The sequence below is a fragment of the Choristoneura fumiferana genome, chromosome 9 (genome assembly GCF_025370935.1).
Source record: "Choristoneura fumiferana chromosome 9, NRCan_CFum_1, whole genome shotgun sequence".
Lineage (NCBI taxonomy): Eukaryota > Metazoa > Arthropoda > Insecta > Lepidoptera > Tortricidae > Choristoneura > Choristoneura fumiferana.
Window position 1 is genome coordinate 8,041,726 of NC_133480.1, and position 27,078 is coordinate 8,068,803.

General features: G+C 36.1%; 1 protein-coding gene across 7 annotated transcripts in view; it reads right to left on the reverse strand.

The window, feature by feature from the left end:
- Positions 1–27,078, reverse strand: part of LOC141431134 (potassium channel subfamily K member 18-like) — a 358,912-nt gene that overhangs the window by 121,676 nt on the left and 210,158 nt on the right. For all 7 annotated transcript variants that reach the window (XM_074092154.1, XM_074092152.1, XM_074092147.1 and 4 more), the window contains one exon: positions 12,237–12,283. The gene's annotated coding sequence lies outside the window, so the exon portion shown is untranslated. The remainder of the gene's footprint in view (positions 1–12,236; positions 12,284–27,078) is intronic.

The window sequence follows — 27,078 nt, forward strand, 5'->3', positions numbered from 1 at the left end:
TGCTGGCTGAGTATGAGTACTAAACGGACGAGCTTCCGAGTCCGTTTAACTAATACGAAGCCAGCAATTGCTATTCCAGCCGAGACTAATATAAAGCTTTTCTCAAAAATGGTGAATAATTCTGAAATAGAATAAACTTTTTCTCAAAATATATTATGAAATTTAATTTTATGCCAACATTTTTCTTATGCTTTCCCGCCTTTTTTCATTAAAAATAAACTGCAGGTGTATTTTTCCACCATAAACACCACAAGCTATTTCAGACCCAATAGAAAAGGTCCGGAGTTCTAACAAAATATCTGATACTGGCCATTAGACTTGGCTAACTGACTTGTGCCAACATTTCCATGGCCTTTTTAACTTTAAAAAAAAATGTGACTGATTGCAGGCGCGCTAATTCATTATTGTCGAGCTAGCGCGCCTGCAATCTTTTTAACTTTTAATTTTTCGCTGACCATAAACTATGCACTTCACCTTCTGATATGTAAAGAATAATGTCAACTTGTACGGACATTTTTGAGAAAATTAGTTTTAATGTTGTGATAAACAGAATCTCCTTGGTTTAATGCTCTGAGATTAAGCCTTAATTTCTGCCGTTAGTACGCGTGTGTAAGGGGACGCTTATTTCATTTTAGTTGTAGCATTTAGGGTTGCTTTCAGGTGCGTTGAATAATTTTGCGTTTTGTAAAGTGTTAATCGAGGTGTGTTAGATATGAGCAGAAATGGATTAAAATGTGTAATATTCGTATTAAGCGCACTTCACAATTTCATTTGTTATAGTAAAATAGAATGGGTACAAATACAATTACATTTTTTTTTAAATACTGTTTGTGTAATGATTCACGTTATCTACATATACATAAATAAAGCTGAAGTGGGTCGAAAGTCTGTACATGGAAGATATCCAAAAAAAAAGTTGACTGGGGATACTTAGTAATAAAAACTATGTACTTAATATAACACTCGACTCGAAGTACTAACTCGAGTTAACTCGAGTTGGGCTTAACTCGAATCAACTCGAGTTGAATTCTCTCCAACTCGAGTCAAAAATATATAAATAAATGATTCGATCTCAAACAATAATTTCCTTTTTTACCCGACTGCCCAAAGGAGGGTTATGTTTTTCGAGCGTATGTATGTATGTATGTATGTATGTGGGTATGTTTGTCCATTTCTTTGGTCCTCGCTGCAGCCTAAACGGCTGGACGGATTGTAACATATGAGGTATCATTGGATTCGTCATAACTGTCGGAGTGACATAGGGTATCATCATCCCAGCCTATATACGTCCCACTGCTGGGCACAGGCCTCCTCTCAGAACAAGAGGGCTTGGACCATAGTTCCCACGCGGGCCCAGTGCGGATTGGGAACTTCACACGCACCATTGAATTTCTTCGCAGGTTTGTGCAGGTTTCCTCACGATGCTTTCCTTCACCGCAAAGCTCGTGGTAAATTTCAAATGTAATTCCGCACATGAATTTCGAAAAACTCAGAGGTGCGAGCCGGGGTTTGAACCCACGACCCTCTGTTTGAGAGGCGATAGGTCAAACCACTAGGCCACCACGCTTCTAAGGACATAGGGTATATAATATTTCAATATGGCGTCTGCGAAAAAAATATGGCGAAGGAATAAAAAAAAATACTATTGTAACAATATGGGAATCAAATGAAAGATAATAATTAGCCCATTCTAAATATATATGGGTTATAATACTTTTAATGTACTATTTTCACAGAAATATCAAAAGTATAAAATAAAAACATTAAATTAAAAAAAATCAAAAACCGACTGCCTTAAAAACTAAAAGGAAGAAAATCATTTAAGGTTCAACAGTCGGGACCCAGTCAAATCGTAACCAGCTAAAAATCTTGGTAATGGGTCCCGACTGTTTAGCCTTAAATGAGCTTTTTGACAGAGTTCTAGACCACTAGACTTATTTTCTTCCTTTTAGTTTTTAAGGCAGTCGGGTTTTTTGATTTTTTAATTTACTTTACTCGTAGTTAGTGTAACTCTCCCAATACATTATAAATAAATAATATAAAAAATGAAAGAATTTAAACATAAAAATATCATTTGTTTGTCTGCTCCATTTTTTTAAACTATTAGTGCGAATGTGAGGGAATAAATTGGTAAAACTTTGAAAAAATATCTGTTTCATCCAATTAACCCGATTTACGTGAATTTTTACTCGAGTTAAATCGAGTTCTGTTTTTCCCGAGTTGGCACATCACTAAACTATTTCCATGTGCAATCAGGGGCAACAACAAGTGCAAAAAAGCCGAATGAAATATATGGGGCTACTCGGCTCACCGAGTTGCCTAAATTTTGGTCCACGGTTCTATAACATTAGCGGAATTGTCATGTGCAACAATGGCGTGGTCCTGTAACAACTTGTTTCTTAACCTCTTCACCGCCACACAACAAACGAAGTGACGTGCTCTGTACGCCACAGAAAAACCAGCAACAAATCAACTTGAGTTTTAATTCCGTTGTTAAAAGATTAATTTCGAGTTGAATATTAGTCATGTATAGATGAAGCCGTGGTGGCAGAGTGGTTTGACCTATGGCCTCTCAAGCAGAGGATCGTGGGTTCAAACCCCGGCTCGCACCTCTGAGTTTTTCGAAATTCATGTGCGGAATTACATTTGAAATTTACCACGAGCTTTACGGTGAAGGAAAACATCGTGAGGAAACCTGCACAAACCTGCGAAGCAATTCAATGGTGTGTGTGAAGTTCTCAATCCGCACTGGGCCCGCGTGGGAACTACTGCCCAAGCCCTCTCATTCTGAGGGGAGGCCTGTGCCCTGCAGTGGGACGTATATAGGCTGGGATGATGATGATGATGATGATAGATGACCGTGGCGTATGAGGCATACTCGTATGAGACATTTATTGGTTGTCACGACTGGGTGACTGGCGGTGAAGAGGTTAACGCCGCAACCACGACACTGTTGCACAAGACATTTGGGGTTATACATACATGTTATAGAACCGTGGACCAACCTTAAGCCTTACTTTTTTTTACTTTTTTATTCTTCATAACAGAGCAGAGCAAAAGCTAAAAACAAATCCCAAATACTGCCAATGGCTGTGGAAAAAAGTACCGTCCGACACATAATTAAGCGCCATTTTCACTACACAACTACCTCGAACTTCTCTATAGCGAACAATCAGGAGCATTCGCAGCACCATTAAAAAGTAATTTCGCATTTCCCGAGATTCCCGGAACCCTCGTTGAAAAACAGAAGGCATTTGTTTGCGAATCAAAAGCCAATATCGCCCGCGATCGATACAAGCTTTGACATATTTGCATAATAGGATTTTGTCCGGCAAGCTACGAAAATGTTGATTAAGGTTCTGCGGGAACTGGTGCTGTTTATTTGAAGCTGATTGGGGCTTGGTGCGTAACTAAGTTTCTGAATATTGCATTTAGTAAACGAAAAACATGAGGTGCCTTTAAAAAAAATCGGGGAGCAAATTTTGGAACACAAGAGAGGTATTTAGTATATACCGCTGCCCATGTGTTCTCCTGTGCTCGTGTATTTTTCAATCCATTTTCGTAGAGTCGTAGGTCGATTTTTTTTTTACCAATTTGTCGCCGTGACTGATATGTATATTCATGCCAAATTACAGCTTTCTAGTACTAACGGTATCTGAGTTTAGTCGCGGGCAGACAGACAGACAGACGGACAGACATGATGAAACTATAGGGGTTCCTAGTTGACTACGGAACCGTAATAATCTAACGGATAGACACCTTTTATACCCAAGAAACCACCCAATTCTACACTTCAGTCTACTCATGACCACATGCTTTGTAGCGGTAAGAACGAGAAAATTCTCATTATTAAATCCCAAGCGTACCTACCATTAATTACGTACTTTATTCATTTAATTTTTTTAACATTTCTAAGAAACCATTATTTTATTTTCTTCTTTTTCATTTAATTAAAAGCAAACTCCAGATAGTTTATTTATTGATTCACTAAACAAATAAGGAAAGAATAAGGAAAAATAGAGGAAAAAATTTCCGGCTTTTTCTATTAGTTTTTCACTATGTACTTTACAAAGGACATCAGTGTCCAATTATAATTATTTCGTATGTCCTTCCCAAAGGAAGGATGTAGGCACGAGGCTATAGGTAGTTTGTTAGAAGGCAAGAAGTTTGTTTAATTACTTAATTCTAAAAAGTAAAGAAATCAACAAGTCGACAGTCAAGTTTATTGCCAAGCGAGCGCGTGTTTCTTACCCTACCTTAAATTACCAATAAGCACTGTCAACATCGGGGAGCTTACCCTAAATCTTGAGAGTAGATCCGTGTAACCAATTTTCTAATAATAGGAGCATTCCCGGCACGCCCCGCCCGGCTACCTTCTGCGTTTATTTCCTTAATTTATTTAATAATCCGCCGTTTTCTTATGTTTTTTTTCCTTGAAATCCATTTAATAAGTTCCTGTTTAATTTCAATTGGTTGGTAAAGGGAAATGTAAATTCGGGTCGTGTTTTTTTAATTTGATTTAATTTGAGGGTGTTTTGTTTTCGGGTTTTAATTAAATTATTTGTACAAGAACCCAATTTCAATAGCGATATCTTAAAGCAGTATAACGCTGGATCAAGGAAATCATTATTTAACCTAAGCTATATTCTATTTGTTCTAAGATGATTCAAATGACACTGATGATTATGTAACTTTGTGATGCGGTAGCAATTTTTTTATTTTTTCCAACAGAGATATCTTCTCTTCTTAGTCGTTCACTCTTGACAGAGTGGTCGTGGTCATGCTTTGGTCGATCGATTCCTGTGCCACTGCTCCTGTCGCGACGCGTCGCCAAGTAGCCCGATGTCTGGCGGAGTGAACAGAGATATAATGCTTGACAAAATGAAATCACATTAAAACTGCTGATTGTTCTAATATTTGAACTCAAATTTGCTAACAAATAATTGTTAAGTTACTGCGTAGGCACTGTGTTATATTAACTTGCTTTCTTTAATGAACGCCTTTACAATGTTATTTCAATGTGCCGCAATTGCTAGAGGTGAGGGTTTTCGGTGAAAATAAAAGCGGTAAAATAAACGAACTTATTATTAATTTGCAAGATTGTTCGTCAGAGTCGGAAAGTGACACTCCAAGTGTTGAATAAATTATATTTTAAAATTCAAATAAGACTTTCAGTTCGATAGCGTAACGTTTAAACCAACAAATAATGCTATTGCCACTTTTAGCACTAGGTACATGCAAAAATATCGATAGTTTGCGTAACAGTAGGAGGGACCTATTTCCGTCAGTTTGGCATCTGTCATTTGAATCGTGTTCGAACAAATAGAATATAAATAAGTGGTATGCAAGAAAACTGCTAAGCTGGAGGTATACGCATACTCCTAATAAAATGCGAGTGGTATATAACCTTGTACAAGCTCCTTTCGGATCGTTACCACCGTCTCTATCTACCACCAAGCAACAGTTGTGTGCTGCTGTGTTCCTTTGTAGAGGTATGACAATAGCTGAAATTACAGGCACTATACCACAAAAGAGATAGGTACAAAAGTCAATCTCATGATGTACTTCACTTTTCGTACCTACGCTCGGCGGTCGCTCTAGGGTTGTCAACTATGGCTTATGCACAAAAAATTGTTTTGGTAGTGGCACTCGTATCTTGTTATTGGATTTATTGTTGAGAAGGAAACGGGAAGAATGGAAATATAAATTAATATTAACTTAAATATTTTAACGTTAATGTCATTGTTATATTACAAATTTGTCACGGAAAATATCTTGCGGCGATTCGACATTGGCAAAATGCACGATTATTATATTTGAAAGTGTAATAAATTCGCATTCTCCATTATTGCACAAAAAAAATCACAGACGCGTGTCTCAAGCGGATGGCAATCGCGCTCGCACTGGTCCCAACCGGTCCGAGATATCGTGTCCGTGAGCAGAGTCTATGTGTGCGTTGCTCGAGCGCACTTTGTATGTAGATTGATTTCTGTACCTATCTGTTTTGTGACTATACTTACCTAGTTACCAATTATTATCTAAATCGGTTCAGCGATTGTAGCGTGAAGAGGTAAAAGACAGAGAGATAGAGTAACTTTTGCATATTATTAGCAAGTATTACAAACTTGAAAATGTTTGTGATATATTGTGCCTGATTTTAATTTTTTTGCCGCCCTACTCGGTATTAAAACGCGGTAGTGATTATGATTTCAAATCCATCAAAACATATACCGCAAGTCACCGGTATTTTAACGCAGTCAGTCAACAATAAATTTGCTGCTAAGTCAAGAACGTAATCGTTCCTTAACAAGCTGATAATAAATCATACTAAGGTTTTGTTACCTACCTATAAATCAACTAGTAAAGCCCGCGCTACAAGAGTGAAAGTCGGGATAATTTAGATAGATTCTTACGAGGAGGTAATGATTTATTTACGAATAATAGTATTATGGTTCTTTATGGTTCGAAAGGATTTTTATTCTTTACTACAATAATTATAACTCCTTTTTAATTACTATATTTGCATTAGATACCATCCAAATTACGTATCTGTACCAAATATCAAGTTTGGGACTTAATTATGACTAGGTACTATTTATTGCTCGACACGTCGAAAAATCGTGTTAATGTTATCAATAGTATGTTATTTGACTGTGATTAAGTTCCGACATATATATATATGACTGGTAGAGATCCCTTAAAGGGATAAGTCCGCCTTTGTACAAGTAAAATCAATAAAGAGAATTAGTTATGAGTGAAAATCGAGAAAGTTTAAATCATAACATCCTATCTTTATATTATTAGTTTTCAGCTCGATTGGCATAGCTTGCCCAAGATAGGAGAGAGTGTCGGAAGAGAAGACTTTGCCCGGCAGAGAGACAATACAATATCTCTCTATTGATCACCAAACAATAGCCGTACAGAAAACATATAGGTATATAAGGATTTTTAAGAGACGGCCTACATAAAAAGGTCCTTATATTATGTACGAAACACTTCCGAAACCCTTTGTCACTTGAATTCATTTACACTTTGACATTCAACCAAGTTTACTTCAATCAAAGACAGGTATTTATAATTTCGTCTATTGTTCCTCTGAATTAAATCACGCTTTTGTCCAAATTTGTTCCCTTTTCGTAACAAATTTCTGACTTGTTCAAGTCATACGGTCACATAAATTGTAATAAATGGTAACGAAATGTACAAAGTTGGGCGAACCAACGAACAGTTGGGGTGACTTTAAAAAATTACCATGTTTATAAGGCAACATTTGCTTTGTCGAAGTCGCTGCCTTCAAAACAACAAGCTATTTTTTTTAATCGCACTGGCTGGTTAAAATTAAAAAGTTCAAGGGTCAAGAGTACATTGAGCTTCTAGACGGAGTAACGAGTATTTATGCGTTTTTGTGCACTCACGAAAAATTGGTTGAGTTATTTACAATTTTATTCACGTTTGATATCGATTCACACACACATGGTGGGTGCTCGACGCCACTGACACGGAACTGAGCGAATGACCGGATGTAGCTCTTGATAGGGAGACGCGTAGATAAAGACTATTGCCCAACAGTGGGACATAAATATACGCTAAAAAATAATAATATATTAATAAACTAACAGAATTTCTTTGCTCACCCGCGACCTCATGATAGCTAAGTTTATGCAAGATATGCGTGTTCATGCAGTTCCTCCACCTCCGCACTATAAGAACACATCTATCAACACCACTACAACCAGAGCTCATCTTCAGAACAACACAACCGTACACCATGCTACCAGATGTTTCGTTTAGTTTATTGATATAGACCTCCACAAAGTAACGCCTGATTCAATAAATTATTTAATGTATTGAAGTCGATTAACATTTTTGATAAAAAAAAAATAACTTCTTGATTACCTACTTTCAAGAAATCAGGCAAATATAAGGTCACTTTCATAAAGAAACGGCAAAATAGATGAAACTAAGCATTCTCCGTGGCAAATTAGACGTTATAAGTCAGATAAATAACTTTCTCCCTTACTTCAGCTAGCTTCAGCTACTTTAATACTCCCATCCCAAACATTTTCGCAGAATTGCGTCATTTAGCGCGGTCATTGTAGACTTTTTGCCCTGTCCAGTGAATGGACAATCACAATAATGATTCGTCATTTACGCGACAGGGTGCTTCCGCTTATCGGCGCCTCGACCGTTCCTAGAAGGGCAAACATAACTACGACATAATGTTACAAAATATAAGATAGTGGTGGCCTAGTGGTTTGACCTGTTTTCACTCAAATAACGCTTTGGGTTCGAGTCTAATTTATATGCAAAATTACATGAAATTTGCAGTAAAAGAAAATATGGTAAGGTAACTTGCTTAATTACAACTTGCGTTGCATTTGTTGTAGCTCTTATACTTAGCAGCGACCTATAGTACCTAAGAAAAGTCTGAAAATCTTATTTTCATATCTGCCTATTCAGTAACCAATCTAAAATGATCCCAGCCAGCGTACATTTTGCTTAAGAGTACGGCTTTACTAAAACTGGATATAACAAACACAAATTGTACGCAACTCGCCGTGCGCGAGTCCGACTTGAATTTGGCCGATTTTTTTATTCAGATGCATTGTGATACAGTATATTATAAAAAACGGCGATTTTTCGGGACAAATGAGTGGGCAATGGTGACTTAGTGAACAAACCACCACATTAGTGATATTTAAATTTTATTCAATACACGTATTTTATTACCAGCATCAAGTAAAATAAAACTCCCACTTTAAATAACGCTTCACTTGCGAGTAAAAATGAGACGCGAGGCCGCGTAACCGGAAAACAGTCCTTGATGTTTTTCTCAAAACTTTTTCTGGAAAAACTTCAATTCTCCCGAGAATTTATACTTCACAGAAAAACGTGCGAAGTCGAAATCAAATATTAAGGCTGCATGTATTATTTATAATCCCTCACATCTTTAGGGGTGAATATCTTATTCAGACAAGATCTTTTTCGGTCCTATTTGACTTGACAGCCGACAAACCTTAAATATTTACACTATGTTGCGGTGAAAAGGTGTTCTTGATAAATATAAGCATATTATAGAGGATTTCGCATATATTTCCTTCATTCTGCACCTACTGATTGACTTTTCATGGAACCGACCATCTTTTTTGTTTCTAAAAATTAGGGATATAAATTTATTGTTTCGCTGAGAAGTCACATGTGAAGTCAAGTCAATTTTGTTTTGTTTGTGTTTGCTTTTTATTGTTTTTTTTTTGTTTTTAATTTTGTTGTAAGTATTTGTGTGCCTTTGTGAATGTGAATAAATATCTTCTTTCATTTTTTACTTGTTAGGTAATTATTTTGTACTAACTGTTACCCTCAACTTTGTCTGCGAAGATTTTTTTTTTTTTATTCGACTGGATGACAAACGAGCAAGTGGGTCTCCTGATGGTAAGAGATCACCACCGTCCATAGACAATAGATAGTTTATCGTTATTCCGCGGGAGCTCTTATTATTATGTTATCTAATAAATAAATGAATCATTATTATTATTAAGCAAGTTTTCGTAAGTTTTTAGAGATAAAATCTATGCAATGGCATTCCCAGGGTATCAAACTATCTCCATACCAATTTTCCTCATGATCGTTTGAGTACTTTTTTTTATTCGACTGGATGGCAAACGAGAAAGTGGGTCTCCTGATGGTAAGGGACTTGAGACTTGTGTGAAAACGTTACAAACCAACAAAACAAGCAAACAAAAAAAAAACACTAATAAACTCTCATTCGCATTCATACTATTGGTTGAGTATTAAATAATACAGAAATTAATTTGCTTAAAAAAATCGCCGGTTTTTTTACTGCGCCTTTTATAGAAAAACCATGATAGTTTTTCCGAAAGCGCTGACAAACTCAGTAAAATCATATGAAATAGGGCTTTCCGGCGAATTTGAAAAATGAACTTTTTAGTTTTGTACCTATATTTAGTTTCTAGCTTACCTACTCCAATATAATCTCAACTCATTTCAAATCAAACTATCAGTGCCTTCATATAGATGTTACCGACGCATCAAATTCTATTATGGCAGCCCAGCCATAAAATAGACATGGCTCTTACTCACGTGCACTAAAAAACGAATAAATCCGGAATTCAAAGGTTCCGCGCTTCACTGTTTAGGGTCCCGTAAACCGGCATTGGTTTAGCGTGCTCTTAAAAACGGAGGTTTAATGGAAAAGTGCAATTTTGTCTGTACCTCTATTTTTCAATGTGATATTTTTTTGTGATATTGTTTGTAAATCAAAGATACGTTGACATAATATGCTAGTGTCCCATAAACGACACCCTATCGGCTCGTCTATTGTTATTATTGACATATGAAGATGGCAACTACTGGGACAGTGATCGATTCTCGGACGTCTGCCTTAAATATCAAATGGAAATTTGTAACCAAAGTTTTTTACAAATTAATGCTTGAAATCCAGCGAGATTTTATTTTAATAGTACCGAGCACAAATGTGGATGAAGTTTTGTACACAGATAGAACATCACCTAGCTACGAACATGAGTAATACTTTTTATCCCAAAAAATTACAAGCTTTCCGCGGGAAATGGATAAATATTCTCTAATTTCATGATATATTTCGCAGTACCTAAGTAACCGTTGCTTACTATTAACACTAAGTACTGGTAACATTGACATTCCTGGTCCATTAAGGCATGTTACATTTAATATTTATTTAATATTTCATATAATGCTAATTGATGACTCTAAGTGCTTATTAACTCTTTATTATAACTGAATAAAGAAGTATCTATACATAGCTAATTAGAGAATTAATCATGTACATTAAGATAGACAGATAATATAATGCGTTCAAGCAAAACCACAAATATTTTTTTCACTTGTGAACTTCGCATTAATGCTTAGGCGACATAAATTTATTTCTTTAAGCTAGTGCATAAAGTAAAATCTTCGTCTAACTTTGTCTTAGTGGTAGTTGGTGGACCAAGACAATTAGGTGCCAACCGCCACAAACAATTATAACTTTGTAAAATAGAGTTTTCATTTTTTGCATTATTTTGCATTGATACTGTTGTGTGTTGAGGAAATTTCCTCGCAATTGAAATGAAAAGGAGAGTGTATAACTTGTTCATAAAACCCATTTATTTTAGTTTGTTTTATGCATTTACTGTGCAAATTACTATTTTATTTCTATTAGACTATAGAAAAAGACACCATAACTAAACATTGGTCAAATGTTATTAGGAACCGTCAAGACTCAACCGTCTCTATCTTGCTCTATTTTTTATTCAATACCCAAGGCGCATCACTAAATTCGATATGAGGTTACGTTTCCATTATTCATTTCATTACAGTAGCTGCAGCCTTTATGCGGGATAGATAAGGCAACGGATGGAGAAAATAAATTGTTTTGTTTATACACAGGATATGGGGTAAGTATAGAACAAAATGCCGTACCGTAATGTTGATGTTGCATTGTATTACGGATTGAGCGTGATAAAGAGATAAAATTCTAAATTCAATCGGAGTAAAATTAAAGATTAATAATAAAATTTAGTATTTTGCCGATGCGAATTTTTGACAACTGTGGACTTGCACTGTCGTTCAATCCAAATTTTAAGCTAATCCGAGGACCAGAGAAGTAGGTAACAATACTATCTATACCCAGCTTAACTATGGCAAGACTTTCTGCTTCAAAATGCTGCCAGTGTAGAAAATTGACAGAAAGCTGGCCAAACCACCGTGTATGGCAATACTGATCCGCTGGGTTTAGTATTGGCTAGTAGCCATATAGCTTAAGGCCCGGGTGCTCGCGATCACATTCACCGTCTCTTTCTACCCTCATCCCATATTAGCATATTGGGGCCATATTGTTTGACAGAAAGAAGTGGTGAAAACTATCGTGATTTCAAGAGTGTTAGATAAATCATCACATCACAAATGCGCTATCTTTGGTATATACCTAGGTATAAATTGTGCGCCGAGAGGTTTTTTTATAGACAAGATTGCGCATTGGATTGGATTGGCTTGTGGTACTTGGAGAAAGAATTTATGGATAAAGCTAAAGCCATAACAAAAAACTCACTGAATATACTTAAAAAAAATTGCGTCAATGTTCCACCGAATTGTAAAACGTGGAACTGTCACACGCAAAATTAACAACCTAAGAATAAGATAAACGCCGTTTTTCCCATCTTATTAGCCGAAGGCGAATTTGTTTTATATCCAGTACTTACATTAAGAACGAAGACCAGTTTCCGTGCCTCCAAATCCAAAGGTTTATCTGCAACAAAACAAATTATTAAAGAACTAGCGTTTACCCGCGGCTTCGCACGCGTAAATCGCTATATACAGCAGTTGAATTGAAGTTTAAAATTACATCGTGGTTTTCATTGAAGTTAAATTAAAACACCCATGTCAAATTTCATGACTCTAAGCCCAGCGGTTGTTATTTCGAGATTTTATCCCTATCCCGTGGGAATATCGAGATAAAAAGTAGCCTATGAGCTATTCCAGATGTCCAGCTACCTACATGCCAAATTTCATGATTCTAAGCCCAACGGTTGTTATTAAGAGATTTGTTCCCTATCCCGTGGGAATATCGGGATAAAAAGTATCCTATGTTTTAATCCAGGTTATAAACTAACTTTTCGCCAAATTTCATCCAAATCCGTCCAGCCGTTTCAGCGTGAAAGAGTAACAAACATACTCACTCACTCACTCACTCACTCACTCACAAACTTTCGCATTTATAATATTAGTAGGATACCACCTAACAAAAACACGGTAGAAAACACAAGGATATGATTACCATTTTATACCTCATCTAATAAAAACCGCGCAGAGTTAAAAAAATTCACGAGCGGCCCCGAAAATAAGGTTTAGGTTTATGAAGCTTTTTGAGTCAGCGCGTTCGTAAGGGCATGGTTACATTGCAATGTAAAAATTCAGCTGAGTTACTTTAATTTTAATTTAAGTAGTAGTAAAACGGCCTTTATCAGCCACATGGAGTAAAATGTAAAAAGTACTAAAACGATCTTAAAGAAAGTTTAAAGAGCGGGGCATCATTGTAGTAAACTCATTAATGAAACAGTTGGTGTCTTAGAGTTCTTGCTTTTTTAATAATTGCTGCACTTGGAGACGTTGAAACGACGACAAACTGTTCCTTTTTAGAGTTCAGTAAACAAGGAACCCTTATAGTTTTACCGTGCCCGTCCGTCCGTCCGTCCGCGGCTTAACTTAAAAGTGCTAGAAAGTCGTAATTTTGCACAAGTGTAATTTTCTACGTATATCACGCCGACAAAGCGGGAGAATTTTTTTTGGGTAGGTAACTAAAATACACTTGAATAGATGATGTTTTTTTTTTCATTTTCATAGTATTCATTGAAAAATATTATTAGGCAACATTTACATATAGGCGTGAGTCCTTTGTCTCAAAAAAATATTTTTCTAAAACAACGCATAAAAATATTTGAACAAAAATAGCTTAGATCAAAATCATGGCAGTTATATATTATAGTTAATCCCATTTTTGCGCAAGTGATATTGAGTGTATAAAAACAAGTATTGAGCACAGAACTCTAGAAATGCGGCACAAACACAATACACAGGGTGTTGCAGTGGATCGTAAAGTAGAGGATTAAGGCGATGTCACAAGACCGCGTTAGGATCATAATTTTGTCGACTCCAGAGCCGCTGGCACAGAGTAAATATTGCAGAATGCAACTGGATAATTTTTGGTATAACTCATTTATTTTTTTATATAAATACTTGCCACAGAATGTAGTTTGTGCGCTTTGGTGAGCTTCCGATAGAGTTGATAGACTGAAGAATTTGGGGGTAGACGTTAATTTTGTGTTAACTGATTCAGATTCATTTAGACATAAAAATATAAATTATGTCGCAATCAAAGTTAGGTACTAGGTACATATATAATTTATATTATTATATAGAAATCTGTTTCGTGGTTTACAACGAATATTTGAAAGGTGCTCCTGAAACTCGACATCCTTTACGGTTAATCGACGTCTCAGAGGATCTCTAAAAAATCCGCGTGATTTAACTAATAAAAACTCGTTAGTGTACACAAAACTGCGAATAATGGGTTGCAGATACAAGTCTAGAAGCACTGTTAATTTGCTCATAGCAATTGAGCTGTTAACGCATTAGACTTTTTTTATCAAAAACTCATACTAGAAGTTTACCTACACCAGTTTACACTGACTACATGACTTTTCCGTTGATAGTGATGTGCCTATACAAGTAGCATAGTTGATCTAACGTTTATTTCTGGGCTATATCTACTCTGTGCAACTGCTAAGGCTTACGGTTGGGAAAATGCGGAATATTTTGTTTTACGACAATACCTATGAGTTCATTCTTATGTGTGAAGTTGGAATGGTTTGTGTGGGATTAAAACTTGTGATAGTATCTGTGAGCATTCGTGGTAAAAATAAAACTTAGTGCAATAATCCCACTAGTGTTAAAGTTAATAACAAAGTTTAAGGAATATTAATAAAAGACTGGTGTTGTAGTTGGTAGCTAATATTAATAATTTAGGAGCCAACTTTGCTTTGAAGTGAAATAATCAAAGCTCATAGATTTCTTGAAATAGAAATTCAATACAATACACCGCATTAAAAACAATATAAAAGTAAATAAGTAAGAATATTTTTATACAAATACGAGTGGCCATCATTATTGTTTGGAATTAATCTGCTGCTGTAAATTATACCACCCGCTGTAATCTAGTCCTTACTTTTTTCTGCTGAAAAAGGTTGACTGGAAGAGATCGCTCTAAAGCGATAACGATTTAACGCTTGGAATAAAGTAAGGATCGGATTTCAACAAGTGGAGGCAATGTGTTCAGATTACTCATTAATAATATAAAATTTAAGAAGTCACAACAGCTACTCGTTTGATATAAAAAAACGGATCCTAGTTGTCGAAATCAAATAAAATGCAGCAGTGCAGGTGAAAAAAATCCTCTTTAGGTCTTGATGTCGGTAAAAACAGAAGCTACCTAGTTCAATATTATAAATTGCTCGTCACTTGAATATGGCTTCAGAATAATTTGCTAGTTAAAATAAATGAATCTCAAAGCATATATGTTACAAAAAATACTCAAAATGTTTACCAAAGCCATAAATAGGGAACCCCAACCCTAGACTTAGTAAGCTGTTGTCAGGCAACCCGAATTAGTATAGATTATTTTAACAGAAGAGCATTAAGTTGTTTCTATAATTCTTGTCATTTGTCTCTAGGGACACCGTAAACAGTCTTTCTTTGTTATTCTCTTTAGTTTTCCTATAGTAGAGATGCTACTCTATAGCACGTTTAAAAAAAATATTTTGCGTTTAAGTTCCTACTATGGCATTTTCCAACAGACTCTATAAATACAAAGGAATATTCTACCCTCTTTTCACTTTTCCAGTAGAAGAATTTCCGAAACACCCTGTATCGTAATAAAACCGTGAACAAAGAACTAAAAAGCCAAAAAAAACATTAAGTTCTACCACACGCGAGGTGTTGTCACTTTCCTCATAATGCAAAGGACCTTGAAGATAAAATCTAACGTGAGTTCAAATATTTGATAAGAAATTCCTTGACGTAAAGAGGGTAGGAATGGCTGAGTTTGGTCACGTAGGGCGAATCAGCGGAAGCGAGGGCTATTTATAGAAAAATGTGGGTAGTCTGTCGGAAATATCACTTAAGGTCGTCTGATATTCTGAGTTTAGATAAAAGATGAAATAAAATAAAATATCGTGACATTGTGGTAATTTTTTTTAATATAATATGGTTGCAATCGACGTAGGCGTGGTGGAATCGTTTATATTTTAATATAACGATAATAAATCTTTTATGGTCTAAAAAGGTATTTTTGTACATGCCTAAGATATTATGTAATGTAAATAATCATGCTTGTATGTATTTATATTATACAGGGAGTCTCTGACCATGAGGGTTTAAATCTAGGATTCGATTCTAGTCGCTTATGCGATATTGAATGAATAAATAAACTAAACTATATATAAATATATACAGGATGTCGACGAAACTAAACTACTTTTGTTTTGTAACATTTTCAAAAACTTAAATTTATATCATTTACTGATCCTCAAAGTTTAAATCTTAAATCAGTGTATTGAACATGGTGTTATCGCTGTCTCTTGGTACGGGGGCCTTGAAATAATTTTTGTCATTTATTTGACAGCTATAAGATAAACATTTATCAATGTGTCAATTTAGTATTGTATCGCATACCTACATTAAAAATAACATTTAATTTGTATGAAAAAAAAGAAATGAACAGTGGTCATATTTTTAAAAAGTAGCAGAACAAAAGGAGCTCATTTATCTATCGATAACACCATGGTCAATACACTGATTTAAGATTTAAACTTTGAGGATCAGTAAATGATATAAATTTAAGTTTTTGAAAATGTTACTACAAAACAAAAGTAGTTTAGTTTCGTCGACACCCTGTATATATTTATATATAGTTTAGTTTAGTTTATTTATTCATTCAATACATTATTACATTATATATTGAGTTCATAAAAATAACTCGGCTTAAGAACTGTTTTAGTTGAAGTTTAGCTCATTATGTGCATTAGGATCGGGCACACTGGGGACATCTTATCCTTTAGGGTTGGCAGCAAGCTTTCTTGTCCTCACAGCAATTAACATTTATGGTTATGACTAATCTTATTATTAATTTTACTTGTTTTTAAAGTTTAATGTTGATCTTATTTGTTTAAAGCGCGAGTAAATTATCATAAATCGGTTTTTATGGTACAAATGGAGTAGAGACAAAGCTAAAAAGGAAAGAGGGATATGATTAGATAATTTAAAGCATTTAGAGCCAAGCTGGTCTATAGAATATTCTATACTACTATACATATATTCTATACCACAGAATTTTGCAGGTGGTAGGACCTTGTGCAAGGTCCGCCCGGATTGCTACCACCATCTTGCTCGCTAATCCTGCCGTGAAGCAGCAGTGCTTGCACTGTTGTGTTTCGGCGTGGAGAGTAAGACAGCCGGTGAAATAACTGGCACTTGAGGTATCCCATCTTAGGCCTCTAGGTTGGCAACGCATCCGCAATACCCCTGGTGTTGCAGATGTTTATGGGCGGTGGTGATCTCTTACCATCAGGAGACCCACTTGCTCGTTTGCCATCCAGTCAAATTAAAAATAAATAAAAAAACAGTTTTATGAGAAATATTCATTAAATAAATATAAATATCAGTGAACACTTGATACCAAGTGACCTCGACCCAAAGTAAGCAAATCTTGTGTTATGTTATGTGTAAACGCAATGCATAAACGTAATTAAATATATACATACATAAATACAAATCATAAACAACCAAGACTAGAGAACAAACATGCATACTTTTTGTACAAATGTCTGCCCGACCTCTTGAGGTTGAGCTTGCTTCGTAGTCAGGTTCTCTAACCTCTGGACTCTCCGGTCTTCATTCTTTTTACCCTGATGTCAAATCTGTGTTAGATTAACAAGCATGAACAATTTTTTTTCAGTATAAAGAATATAACTTAGTTCACCACCTTTATACTCGTAGTTTTGCTCCTCTTGCGCTCCACACTGCTCTACGTGTCAACCCGCCGACTGTCATTAAACACGGAACTGCATAAAGCTGGAAAGTTGGACAATTAAATACTCAGCCGCGCTCGTTCCCGCAAAGACACGGAGGTTATGAACTAGTTTGATTTACTGGGCGTATGTGGAGCGCTACTAAATTTGAATGAGTACTCGGGCGCTAGTATTAAGTTTAAAGTGCTCAATGGTTTATTTATATAGCATAAGATTTGCAAGTAACTATACTGAGCGGCAAAACATCTGGCCCTCAAATGTATGCAGAAATAGGTACAGATAGTTCAACTCAGTTGTGCGCGCGGCCCTATGTGTGCGTGCGCTCGTAAATATACAACTTTCATGTGACGCGCCGCTGAATCACGCATTATTGCGCAAAGATGTACACTAAAAAAAAAACATTATTAACTCGAAAACACGGTTTTTCCCAGAGGTAGGACCAAACTACATCGATTTTTCACCCCCGAAAGTCCAACATAGCAAATTTTGTCGAAATCGTTAAAGCCCTTTCCGAGATCCCCAATATAAATAAATGAATATAAGTTATAAGATTAACAATTGAATGATATTGACAGTTGGTCCTGTACTCCGAATTTTGGCTGAAAATTGTGGTGGTTTAATTTTACAGCGCATTAATAGTAACTGTAATGCTGTAATTGTTATTGATAAAAATACAAACATTGGAACATAGAACCTCCTCCTTTTTTGAAGTCGGTTAAAAATGATAAAAAAAAAAATTTCTTTAAATCCCGGCTTAATTACATTTGAAATTAACGACGAGCTTTACGGTGAAGGAAAACATCGTGAGGAAACCTGCACAAATCTGAGAAGCATTTCAATGGTGTGTGTGAAGTTCCCAATAGCACTGGGCCCGCGTGGGAACTACGGCCCAAGCCCTCTCATTCTGAGAGGAGGCCTGTGCCCAGCAGTGGAACGTATAGTTAAAGGCTGGGATGGTGATAAAAAAATAAATTAATTATAACAAATTATAAGTCCTTATTATAGGTACTATCGAACCAACTGAATCATGACCCACTGTAGAACCTTTTCGTAGAAAATCGCAATGCTTGACAAGATAGTTCATTATGACACACTTACTGTGTAAGCGTTCACGGCGGGTCAATTTTTATAATAAATGTTCCATATTTTAATTTCAAATTAAACAGATAAATTTTCAGTCACGCTCCTGAGATATGAACTAGTGTGATTTACTCGTCGTATGTGAAGCGGCACTATGAGCAGGTTTCAAATTTAAGTATGAAGTGATTCTGTCTTCCCTTCATTTGAATTATTCATTAAAGTTTCTTGGAAAAATTCTATGTACATACCTGTGTCTTCTATATTGCTTACCATTTATCGTGTTTAATAAGGAATCGTTGTATTGCATTGTATTGTATTGTAAAAGTTACAATTACATAATTTTTTTTTCTTCGTATAACAGATGTAAGGAAGGATATCACCGATCGTTTGCAGGTGTTTGTTACCAATGCCTGAGGCGTATCCTTGGAATTTTTTGGCCTCGAACTATCTCAAACGCAAGACAAGGAAATGGCGATGGATTGGACACACGCTTCGAGGGTCGAATGATCACCTGCCCAAGCAGGGTCTCCGTTGGCAATCTACTGGCAGAAGACGGCCAGGACGTCCTCGGACCACGTGGAGGCGATCAGTTGAGAAGGAGGCTGGCTCAATTGGTCTCGGCTGGGAAGAGCTGGAAGAAGCCGCGCAAGATCGAGCCAAATGGAAAACTCTTCTACGAGCCCTATGTCCCTAGTGAGGGATAACAGGATCACATCATCATCATCATCATCATCATAACAGATGTAAATGTCGAAGTCAGCGAAAGAAAAAAAAAATGTTAAATCGTCACCAAAATTCAGCGTTTATGGATATTAAAATGCTTTAAAAACAAGTTAACATTTTTATCTATCTATCTGTTTATTGAAATAAACAGATTAAATTTTTATATTTTTTCTTTAGGTATACTATATCTTGGATATTCTTTCCATTCGCCAAACATGTTTTACAAATGATTCGTTTCACAAAATATGTTTCATTTGGCCGAATGCATTTTATTCTGGCACTGTGAAGTACTCAGGATTTATTGCGTATAACCGTAAAGGTTTGGTAAGTTTTATAAAAATTCTGAAACATTTACAATTTCAGAATAAAATGCATTTGACTAAATGAAACATTTATTATTTCGTGAAAAAATTGTTTCGGTTAAACATTAGTGATCCAATATTTTGTTTTTTTTACTAATATTTTGATACTTGATACAAATGAACATAGACTACTTTTCAGCTCGGGGTGCAAAGTCCTCGTGAAACGCAGTCGAAGTTACGGGTAAAAGCTAGTAAACTATAAATAACTCCTAGTGATTGTTAACACCCCAATAAAATACAAGACGCAGTTATCTTTACGGTCGTTTTGGAATTAATTTTAGTGCAAATAAAACTCAAGCTGCAATATATTTACGATCACTATCAAACTGAGTTTAAACCGCAATTAGCTTTGCTTTATTAAACTATTTTATGTTAGCTTTGAGTTTAAGTGGATATTGCGCAGTTCTATTTATGACTGGAAATATTTGCGATTTGTAAATAAATAAATACTTTCGGTTGGTCGGGTAAACGGATACAAATATAAAATAACAACTATATCATAATCTGTTATTTAATAGAGACAAAGAGTCCACAAATGATTATGTATATCTGATACATTTTTATAAATTGGTGTCAAAGGCTGCCGACGGGATCCTAAATATTATTAATCCTATCGTCGCACAGCACATCTCTGTTGGAAACAGAGATGTTCTTGAGCGAAGCAAGGCAAGGTAAAGCGTTTATATCGGTTCATGAAAAACTCTTTCCTCGCAAAACATCCTTGCATATTTCTGGTACAAACGGAATCTAAGGGTCCTGTATTTTTTAAACCGTAATAGTCAGACACTTGAAACTTTCACAGAACGTACCTACTTTCCTTCTTCTTTTTTGACGGTATATTAATTTCAACGAGCTGATTCCCTTGGCTATGTAATTGATCCTCGTTCTTCTACATCTCTCCTCATTTCTGATACACATAACAATATTACATAGAAGCCACGCGGAATAGGAGCTCCACGAAGCGGAGCTCCGTTGGCTTTGAGTCAAAGAATTTTAGGCCACCTGCTACATAAGCCAGTTGCTACTTAGACCGTTCGCTTCTTAGACCGGTTTGCTAATTTGCTACATGGACCACCAGCTTTTTAGACAAAATGATACTAACTCGTGAAAACTTATTGAGTGTATAATAAATTATCCGAAACAGGTTCGACACGATCATTTACAGTAAACTCGGTTTGAAATCGGATATACAGTTATTGGACGTGTTTAATCCATAATTGAATTCTGCGTTAATTGGAAAAAGCGATGAATGGAAAATCTCATTAAATTTAGTATCCGATATAAAACTATTCGACCGGCAACGAATCCCGAATGAACTCTTCATCGGTGCCCAAAAAACAATTGGTCACACATTAGTGATACATTAACAGCTAGTAGACAAGCTTTTTAAGTATTCTTTGTTATTGTTGAGCTTTTTGATGAAAGAAAACATCGTAAGGACATCTGTAAAGTAACTCTATGGTTTGTGTGTAGTTCTAAATACGCATTAGATGATACAAACATTGATATGAATATCCAAGTCAAAATTAAAAGCTTGAAAAACCCCAACCCAACAAGGAAATTTTCATACGAACGCATTAGAACAATGACAATAATAATGGTAATTAATGGTAATTGTATTGTGTTGTATTAGGCTCAGTTTCATTCATCTTACCTACCTGCATTTTTTGCAAATTGCAGTTCAAAATTAAATTGGTCCTAAATTATCATCGTTATGTATTCATAAGTGAATTAACGGGCATTTTTCCGATCTTTCAAAATAATACAAAAAAAAGAAGCACAAAACTAAAACTCATTCAATATAATGACGTAGCAAACAGCGGAAAGTTTGCGACGGAACTTTATGATGGAAATACACGAACCAAGAGAAAAAAAGGCAAAAAAATAATGGCACCCAATGCAATTAACAATCGGAATCATTCCCGAGCGCAAGAGACACAAAGACTAGCAGTTTAAGCAACGGTTTAAGCAACTGTTGTAAAGATAAAAAACATTTTTTTTTAAATACTTAAATAAAATAAAATAAAAATAAAAAAATTAATGTGGTGCGTTTGCCCAGCTGTGAGATAATTTATATGAGATAATAAAAACAGATTTGCCTTCAAAAGTATCGGATAACAATGGAAAAGTAATAAGACTGTTGTTGGAAACAAAGAGTTACTCGTACACTTATAGTTTCAGGTACATTTAGGTTGGTTCTACTTAGGTCATAATAACCGATTTGGATGTAAAAATACCGTGCCTCTATAATGTTAGATATGGAAGGATAGACAAAAGAAATTATACAAGTCGGAAATCTACCAATATTAGGAATGCGAAAGTTTGTGTGTTTCTGTGTGTCAGTGTTTTTACTCTTTCACGCTCAACTGTCGGACAGATTTTGATAAGATTTGGTAATTATAAAAATACTAGCGGTTACTCGCGACTCCGTCCGAGTAGAAATCGGTTATCGCTATTCCGGGGGAACTATGCAATTTTCCGTGATAAAAACTATTCAATGTCCTTCCCTGGGACTCAAACTAGGTATCTGTGAACTAAAACAATAACTTTGCTCACCGGTGACCTTATGATAATTGATAGCTACGTTTATGCCAGATATGCGTGTTCATGCAATTCTTTCACCTCTCCACACTGTAAGAACACACACAAATCACACAAACCCATCTATCTGGTGTGTGGTTATCTGTGGTTACTTTACAGGATGGTGTATTATCTAAGATTTCATTTGTAATCAGCCAGCAGTTTGTACCCAAATAAACATTAACACATTAAAACATCACCACCACCTCACTACACTGACACGTTTCGTACTCAACCAGAGCTCATCTTCAGAGAAACGCAACGCACACCATGCTTTTCTATGCTGGTTGCTTTTTAATTATATTTAGAATTGTTTTATTTAAATTTTCGTCAAACTCGGTGTGAAAAGTTGTGTGAGTCACTCGGGAGCGAAATTGTTTTCATCTTGGGCGTTAACACTTGAATCACTCATTACGCTCAGGATTCCATTGTAGAATCCTTCGCTACATTCTGTATTAAATTTACCGCCCTCTCCGTAAATACATAATTTTGCTCCCTTGTGACACAAATAACTATTCTTACACGAATACCCATAAAAGTTAATACATTCCCCTGATAGAAATAACGTGAACTAAAAGAATTTCCTTGCTCACCCGCGACCTTACGATAGCTAAGCTTATGCAAAATATGCGTGTTCATGCAGTTCCTCCACCTCCACACTGTAAGAACACACACAAATCACACAAACCCATCTATCACCACCACCACACTACACTGACGCGTTTCGAACTCAACCAGAGCTCATCTTCAGAGTGACACAACCGTACACCATGCTACCAGTTGTTAGACTAACGAACCACAACCACCGTTTTAATTTGTCACTGTAACTCCCAAGTACCCACATGTACTTTATAAAAAACAAACTACCCACAAATATTAATATTTTTTTTAAACCATCCTTCAAAACTACCTTGATTTTTATTTATTTACTGTCAAGGCATGTTTTATTAACTACCATTACTGAAATTAGATCCAAGCCGTAGCAAGGGAGATGAAACTAAATTTACCTGCTCATTCTTTTAGTTCATTGATATGGACCTCCGCAAAGTAACGCCTGATTCAATAAATTAGAAATAACGTGAACAAATTGTAGTCCTTCCTGTTTATTAATTCACAGTTTCAACACTAACTTAACACGGTTATTTCGTTCATAAATTTCAATAAGCTATATTATCGAAAAAATGAAATGAAATACAACGATAAACGATACAACGATCATGCCACATTTAGCGAAAAATCAGAATGTCAGAAAAGATAAATGTCAGAATTAATTCGGGCACTTACTTTGATCGACTTAATGCTGAGCTGTCATAATGAATTTTAGTACGGTTGGTTGTGTTTAAAGAATGATCGGCGAATTCAATGGGAGAGCGTATATTACTATATTATTAAGACATATTTATTTAAGACTGCTACGATATTTATAGATGTATGTGATGTCATACGCCTTCTTCGGGCGAAAGGTACCTTAAGACATTCTGCATCAAATAATAGCTCTAATATAATATAACAAAAGTGTTTTTTTTTTCAGATACCGCCTTTTGTCTTATAATGGCACTGTACATGCATACTAATCTTAGGTATAAATGAGAAAATAACTCAAACCGTTTATCTTGTTTCTTATCACAGTTAAACCGCTGTACTGATTGAGATTAAATTTAGGGGCTGTTTCACCATCCATTGATTAGCGTTAACCGACTGTTAAATGTGATGCCGTCTCCGTCTATTCGAACAAAACAAATAGAGACGGCATCACACCTAACCGCCAGTTAACACTAATCAATGGATGGTGAAACAGCCCCATAGTGTTAGTTCACGTAGAATGAGCATTTTTATTACGCAACCCGTAAAGTGAAAGAAGCATTCAATAAATATATCTTCGACTGAAAAGCCTTTTAGTTAGTGTATCCAAGCTTTTGAAAAAAAATTGGCATTACTGACCTCACGAAATAAGACTCGGCTATCTAGTGGATACTAACAAATAAAAGCTAGTAAAAAACAGGAAATGTTGCCGACCCCTGACGGCAGTGTGTCATGTATTTAAATACTGCAAATAACAAACATCGCGTTTTAATTCGTATAACGAACTTAAAAAATACAATCTAGCGCTACGCGACTTTGAACATACTAGTACTACCACAGAATAAGTAATAGTACAAGTAAGTGGTAAAAAAGCCGTGGTGGCCTAGTGGTTTGACCTATCGCCTCTCAAACAGAGGGTCGTGGGTTCAAACCCCGGCTCGCACCTCTGAGTTTTTCCAAATTCATGTGCGGAATTACATTTGAAATTTACCACGAGCTTTGCGGTGAAGGAAAACATCGTGAGGAAACCTGCACAAACCTGCGAAGCAATTCAATGGTGCGTGTGAAGTTCCCAATCCGCACTGGGCCCGCGTGGGAACTATAGCCCAAGCCCTCTTGTTCTGAGAGGAGGCCTGTGCCCAGCAGTGGGACGTATATAGGCTGGGATGATGATGATGTAAGTAATGGTACTACTTTGAACTACATAATAATTGCATTGTTTATTTTGCCAGTTTGTGTAAAAAATAAATAACGAAACAATGCATATTAATGCATTATGAAATGGCGTTTTGTGGGCAACGCTTTCGTCGTGAGCGCGCAACGTTATCGCCGCGAGCGCGCAACGATATTGCTTCGAGCGCGCAACATGTCGCTGGAAGAACCAGGAACGCTATATTGTACACTCTCGTGCAATAACATTTGGGCATCTTCGCTCTCTAGTCTCTACGCAACTAACTCGGTGCGCGCTCGCAACGAAAGCGTTGTGGGCTCCCTCGCTTTCGCACCACGCACCATATTTTCTCACCCACAAGTCGCCAGAGTGAAAGGTTCTAACGCCAAATAGAACGAAAATGTGAACGACCACGTTTCAGACCTATAAGTTACATACATACATATAACCACGCCTCTTTCCCGTAGGGGTAGGCAGAGACCACTTCTTTCCACTTTCTACGATCCTTACATACTTGTTTCGCTTCGTCCACTTTCATTATTCCCTTCATACATGCTCTTCGGTTTAGGGTACTCTTGACCTGGCTTTTTTCAAGACGTCCCTGATTTGGTCTCGAAACGTCCGCCTAGGTCTACCCCTTCCAACACTTTCATTCACTCGCTTCATACACTTTTTTCGTCAATCGTTCTTCATTCATTCTCTCGACATGGCCAAACCATCTCAGCATACCTTAGTCAATTTTTGTCACTACATCTTCTTTCAGACCACAACGTTTCCTATAAGTTATCGGCGACAATATACAAGCCGTGATCAAGTCTTCAGACACGTAATGAAATTGTGAAGCGAAATTTTAAACTTCTTTTACAGCAAATTTTATATAGGTCAGCGCTTCCGACTTGCAATCTCTGAGGCCCGTGCGAAAAACACCTTCTTTATACAGGGCGACATTGAAATATAAACGGCTTGCATCATTCATGAAAGGAGGCAGTTGATAAATGCCCGCACTAAATCACAGGTGATGTGCACCGAGATTGGTCGGCCGGATTTATCAAGCTTTGTAATGGTCACTTAATGTAATTAGAAAAAGTTATACACATTTATTTTATACATAGTGTCTAAAAATAAAAACAGCGTTGATAGAAAAAAAATAAAAAAAATATTAGCTGTTTATTTCAATAAAAAAAATACACGTACATTTCATTAATTAACTAATAATCCTTAATTAATAGGATTGTTGCAGTCAATGTTTATAATTTTACTTGATTATTTGGAATGAATGGATACAATAGCTATAATTTTAATATTTTACTCTGAGTAGGTATGTATACAATTTTTATTTAAGGAGGTAGGTTTAACCATCGCACCAAAATATGCTTAATCTTGTTGTGTTTGCTGTTCACAATTTCTTGCACAGTTTCAAATGGAAATTTATTAAGTATGTGAGGCAGAGTGGACGTGCACACTCTCTGGTCATAAACATTATGACATCTGGGTATAACATATGATGTGTTGAATATAATTGAGCTGGCGGGTTCAAATTACAGCCCTTTGATGTTTGATGTTTATAACCTTGATTGATTGATGAATATAAAACTTTTAAGTACATAGTGTCTTAAAATTAATATACATATAGAGTGCTGCAGCAGATCGCGGGATGATTTGCCTAAACGTCCCTGTAACAGGGTTTCTTCAACTTTTTGCAGTCAAGGACCACTTTCACAATTTAAACAATTCCACGGAGCTCATCAAAAATTTTTTTTGGAAATTTCCTCATAAATATGTTTACAGGCTAACCTACTTTGGACCCCTGATACACATGCTATAAACCCCTAAAGGGCTCCGTGGAACCCACTTTAAGAATCCCGTAAATATTTTTCAGGATTTTTTTATTAGTGGTGGATAACTATTTTGTATACATCGATCTATATTGATAGTGTTCCACATCAAAAGGAGTGAATCAAAAATTATAGTAACCTTTTCAAAGATGAAAATCAAAATGTGTATTCTGAAAGTAGGCCGCAAAGGGCTCTTAGGGTTCCGTGCCTCAAAGGGAAAAACAGAACCCTTATACTTTACTAGAGTTTACCCGCGGCTTCGCACGCGTAAACTATTCGATCTGGCAGTTACAATTGAAATTCCGGGATTTATCAAAATTCCCCTGGGAATTCCCAAAATTTATATCATGGTCTTCACTGAGGTTGTGTTAAGCAAGCACAACTGTCCAAAATTATCAAGACTACCC